The following is a 6,000-nucleotide window of genomic DNA, read 5'->3' on the forward strand; positions in this document are numbered from 1 at the left end:
GTCAAGGCTGTATATTGTCACCCTGCTTATTTAACTTATATGCAGAGTACATCATGAGAAACGCTGGGCTGGAAGAAACACAAGCTGGAATCAAGATTGCCGGGAGAAATATCAATAACCTCAGATATGCGGATGACACCACCCTTATGGCAGAAAGTGAAGAAGAACTAAAGAGCCTCTTGATGAAGGTGAAGGAGGAGAGTGAAAAAGTTGGCTTAAAGCTCAACGTTCAGAAAACTAAGATCATGGCATCTGGTCCCATCACTCCATGGGAAATAGATGAGGAAACAGTGGAAACAGTGTCAGACTTTACTTTTTTGGGCTCCAGAATCACTGCTGACAGTGACTGCAGCCATGAAATTAAAAGACGCTTCCTCCTTGGAAGGAAGGTTATGGCCAACCTAGATAGCATGTTTAAAAGCAGAGACATTACTTTGCCAACAAAAGTCCGTCTAGTCAAGACTATGGTTTTTCCAGTGGTCATGTATGGATGTGAGAGTTGGACGGTGAAGAAAGCTGAGCGCCGCAGAATTGATGCTTTTGAACTGTGGTGTTGGAGAAGACTCTTGAGAGTTTCTTGGACTGCAAGGAGATCCAATCAATCCATCCTAAAAGAGATCAATCCTGGGTATGATTGGAAGGTCTGATGTTGAAGCTGAAGCTCCAATACTTTGGGCACCTCATGCGAAGGGTTGACTCATTGGAAAAGACCCTAATGCTGGGTAAGATTGGGGGTGGGAGGAGAAGGGGCGACAGAGGATGAGATGGTTGGATGGCATCACCGACTCGATGAACATGGGTTTGGGTAGACTCCGGGAGTTGGTGATGGACAGAGAGGCCTGGCGTGCTGCAATTCATGGGGTCGCAGAGAGTCGGACACGACTGAGCGACTGAACTGACTGACCCAGTCCAGTATTCTGCCTGGAGAATTCCATGGACCATACAGTCCATGGGGTCGCAAAGAGTTGGACACGACTGGGCGACTTTCACTTTCTTTCACCAGGCTTCAAGTCTGTCATCCGCAGCCTCAAAATGGGCTGGGGTGGGCTGGGATGGGGGGCGTCCTGGGCTCCTGAAGACGATCTGGCCACGGGTCTGGCGGTCTCCGCAGCTGCTGGCATCTGCTGGCTGTTCAGACCCTCGTGGGCCCGGCGCTGTGTGGCTTGGGCCTCTTCTTGACGGGACTGTCGCTCCGTCCCGGACTAGCAGCCGGCTCCAGGACTTGCGGGTCTCGCCAGCGTTTCTGGCCTCTCTCGACGCCGGGACCGTCCTCGTGTCCGGGGCAAGCGTGGCGCAGCAGCCCACAGGCGCAGTAGTGCGGGTCCCCGCATAACTCGGGGCTTAGGCAGGAGGGGCGGCTCAGCGCAGGGAAGTTATCCAGAGCCCAGGCCCAGGCCTGTTCTCGGTTCAGGCCCGGAGGCAACTGGGGCTCGGGATGTGCCCTCCTGCAAGACTGCATTTCCAAGGAGCAGTGGGCGTCCGCTTCCATGGCTTCAGCCTCCTCACCAGGCCGAGAGCGCAGCGGGTCTAAGCAAGGGGGCGAATGATTGAATGATTCAGCTGGGTGCGGAGTGTGCCTTTTATACTGTCTGCCTGATGAGGTTTTGGGAAACCCTGGTGTTGATAGGTGGGATAGATACTCATTTGCCTTGCAAATTACCTCGGGGCCTCTGGGGACTGAGGTGAAAACCACATCTTCCTGGGAGGGGCTTGGAAGTTCTGAGTGGTTTTCGGTGATTGGGTTAAAGGAGGGGGCGGGGCGGGAGAAGAGGTGGGGGTCCCTGGCAGTTTCCATTCACTGGAAGAAGCTTCTCTGCTTGGGAGGCACAACTGTGCAAATCACACTTCAGGTTCTCTTCTTTGAGCAGATGAGAGAGGATGACCTGGTGTCAGAGAGAAGGCTCAGCCAGGTTCCACCTTTACCAAAGCCCACAGCTGCTTCATGCTGGAGCTGGCCTGAGATTCCAGGTCCTCTTGCTTTCACATCAGGAAGGGAAAAGAGGAATGGAGAGATCATGTAGGGATGGGGAAAAGGAGAGTCCCATGCCTACTTAGAATTGTAATAGTCCTATTTTTTTTCTATAGTAGATGATCTGAATCAAAGGAAGACTTCATATATACTATGGTTTTCATAACTAATTCACAAATGCATTGAGTTAGTGCCACATATTCAAGAATTTTTTCTTTCGTTCTTTATTGTTATTTGCAGAACTCTTGTCCTTTCTTACGTAATTGTGTTCATTCTATTATTCTGGGCTCCTCTTTCTCTCTGCTCTCCCTACTTCTACTGCAATTCTTCCTATTAAAGAACTATTTTATTTTCTATGTGTGGTTTTGTATCAGACTTGTAATATGTGACATACGTTTGTGTACGCATATCTTCAATTCATGTAAGGTTATCAGTTTAAAGCATCTACTTTTGCTTCACTGACCACTAAAGCCTTTGACTTTGGATCATAACACACTCTGGAAAATTCTTAGAGATGGGAATACTAGACCATCTTGCCTGTCTCCTGAGAAACCTGTATGCAGGTCAAGAAGAAACAGAACCAGACATGGAACAACAGACTGGTTTAAAATTGGGAAAAAAGTACATCAAGGTTGCCTGTTGTCACTCTGCATATTTAACTTCTATGCAGAGTACATCATGCAAAATGCCAGGCTGGATGAAGCTCAAGCTGGAATCAAGCTTGCCTGGGAGAAATATCAATAACCTCAGATATGTGGATGACACCACGCTAGTGGCAGAAAGCAAAAAGAAACTAAAGAGCCTCTTGATGGAGGTGAAAGAAGAGAGTGAAAAAGCTGGCTTAAAACTCAACATTCAAAAAACTAAGATCATGGCATCTGGTCCCATCATTTCATGGTAAATAGATGGGGAAACAATGGAAACAGTGACAGACTTTATTTTCTTGGGCTCCAAAATCACTGCAGAGGGTGACTGCAGCCATGAAATTAAAAGACGCTTGCTCCTTAGAAGAAAAGCTATGACAAACCTAGACAACATATTAAAAAGCAGAGACATTACTTTGTTGACAAAGGTCTGTTTAGTCAAAGCTATGGTTTTTCCAGTTGTCCTTTGCAATGTAGAGACCCTTACACCAGAGGGCCTCACTTTGTATTTAGAGTGGGCCTGTTTCCTGTTCATTTACACCCCTGTGCTGCTATATTCTCCAAAATTATCTCCTCCCAATGCATCCATACCACTTTAAAGCTTAGGATACAGCTTTTCCACTTTGAGAAACCTTCTTAAAGATATGCTCACATAGTGTTTCCACTATATATAGGCACTTTCTCTTGGGTCAACACAAGCACCCCTCCACTTTATCACATCAGGACTTCCATTACATTCTGTGACTTTTCACATCTTTGCCCTCTCATTCAAAGGGGACACAAGACCACATCACAAACTTGTGCAACAATCCTGTTGCCCCACTGGTAAGTAACAAATTCTTTAACTTCTGTCCTCTTCAGTGTTGATATATATTTATGTCCTTAAGCTCATCTTCCCTCCCTCTTCCTCAAAAGGGCAGGGGTAAAGAACCAACATTCTAATTTGATGATGAACACAGTGATTTCTGAAATACGTTCAGAGAATGAAGGAAACAGGCTATGTCTCTTCTACATCTCTAGGATGTGAATTTACCTCTGAATAAAGAGGCGGAGTCCGAAATCTGATTCCTGAGGGAAGGCAAACAAAGGACAGCAAGACTCCCCTTCCCAGGGGGTTGATGGTAAGAATGTGTCTAGAGAATTCTTCCTCCCATGCCAAGTCCTCATAGTTTGGTGCTACTTCCGGCTGGTCTGGCGGAGACAGTGTCAACCAGCTCATAGGAACCGCATGGATATTCTGGAGTTCCTGCTGCCAAAACCATTGATATTGAATCATGCTAATCACTAACAGCAGCTCAAGCATCAATTTGTTTTAGCACCAGGAATGTGAACAGACACAGTTAAAGAGTAGTCCCCTTTATGCTGCAGCAGTTCAGGATGGTTGGCATCACTGGAGGGATCCTTAGGATATTCCCTTTCCAGCTGTCGGTGCTCCTGGGGGCGATGTGGTTCCCAATCACATTGGCCACCTTCAGCCTCACAGTCTTTGTTTTCCTGTTGGCCGGGTATGTCTGCATTTGGAAAATGGCCACTTTGGGATCAATCAGATGAGAGCAACAATTCTCTACTTCTGCGTAGATTGGAATAGCTTCTCCATTGCAGGATCCCTTTCCTTCAGTCTTGACACTCAGTGAAATTGGACCAGAGGTGAAAAACTAACACGGGTGGGGGGCGGGGAGAATAGGAAGGAGACTCAAGAGGGAGGGGATATATGCAAACACATAGTTGGTTCATGCTGTTGTACAGTAGAAACTAACACAATGTTGTAGAGCAATTATACTCCAATTAAAAATAAATAAAATGGAAAAAATTAATTAATTAAAAAACCCACAGCCAACTGTTTTCTCTTGAGCTTTCAATACAAGGGTTATCACACAGTACTGAATGGTTGCATATTTCCTGATGAACGAGGTTCAGATGGAAGCTGAAAGCTAAATGGAAAGGCGTTTTTTCTAGGCTGCAGTAAGCCAATGCCTTCTCCGGCTCAGGCGCTCGGGCAGGTACTCCACCTGCAGGCAGCGGGTACTCTGGGTCTCCAGGCACAGCATGCAGAGTCCTGGCTCCGCAACATCCAGCTTCCAGCCCCCAGCCGCACACTGAGGCCCTCCCAACTGCTGTGTGGTGCCCTTGGGGGAGACCCCACAAGTTATGTGTTATCCCCTTATAAATTATTTTACATTTACATGATTGAGCTATTCCATTTCTGGTCCTAAAAACCATAAAAGAAATACAACAGCGGCATCAGTCAACATTATATTTACTTATTGCAATCTATATCTTTTAACAATCATAGAGGAATAAATCTAGATTTCCTTAATAATGTGTAAATATACAAATTTTTCTTTTTGTTTTCAGGATATTTTGAGAATGTTTGTTTCATATTTATTAGTTTTTTTTAATGCTTATTTATTTGCTTTCCTGGGATCTTAGTTGCCAGACACAGGATCTTCGTTGTGTGTGTGGCCTGAGTAGTTGCCCCAAACCAGAGATGGAACACACGTCCACTGCATTGCAAGGGGAATTCTTAACCACTGGATCACCAAGGAAGTCCCTTTATCAGGGTTTTTAGATGAGACCATAAGGTTAAAAGATGAAAATTGTCTCTCAACACCTTATCTTAAAATTTTACATCTTTCCTTTCTCACACATCTTTCCACCACAAATTAAATAAACCATTCTAATAGAGATATTTAAATGTCTTTCATTTGCCTTAATCTTTTAAACACAGGGATCCTTGAGCAGGAACAACGAGCTAGCTGCTCAGACCCCTGGTAGGCACTGAAGGAGCCCAGTGATTGGGGCATCCAGAGTGTGATGTGATGAGGGGCTGAGCCTAATGGTGGAGTGAATGTGGGCAGTTGAAAGGACCTAAAACTTAAGACCAAAATGCAGTTCCTTAGCTAGACCAAGAAGGGAAAATCATCAGAGAGACAAAGACTTCATGATTGATCTTGTTCTTTCCTCATGTACTCACATCCCTTCCCTGAAAAGGGAAGAAGGAGGCAGAAAGGGGAACAGGAAGAGAAAGCGAACAGCAAGAGGAAGAAAATAAAAAAGTAGTGTTTGACTCTCAGAAAATTTTAGCAGCTTCAGTTGATGGAATTTTCCCCCTAAGTCTCAAGTCAATCCTTCCCCCTTCTGCCAGCCAATGCAGGAAACTCAGGTTCAATCCCTGGGTGGGGAAGATCCCTTGGAGGAGGAAATGGCAACCGAACCCAATATTCTTGTCTGGAAATCCAGACAAGAAGAGGCAGGCTGGCTACAGTCCATAGGATTGCAAAGGGTCGGATGTTACTTAGTGACTAAGCAACATTTATGCCATATCCCTCAAGTGCTACAAGGATCTTGGCTTTAGGCTTAGAAAATATGACGATGGTGCAGAGGCTC

The 6,000-nt window shown here is 45.6% G+C and overlaps 1 pseudogene; it reads right to left on the reverse strand.

The window, feature by feature from the left end:
• Window positions 1-1,902: 1,902 nt before the first annotated feature.
• On the reverse strand, window positions 1,903-5,192 carry LOC145518991 (arrestin domain-containing protein 4-like; annotated as a pseudogene).
• Between the last annotated feature and the right edge of the window lie 808 nt (window positions 5,193-6,000).

The sequence above is a fragment of the Giraffa tippelskirchi genome, chromosome 8, assembly GCF_054371585.1.
Source record: "Giraffa tippelskirchi isolate mGirTip1 chromosome 8, T2T-mGirTip1v1.2.pri, whole genome shotgun sequence".
Lineage (NCBI taxonomy): Eukaryota > Metazoa > Chordata > Mammalia > Artiodactyla > Giraffidae > Giraffa > Giraffa tippelskirchi.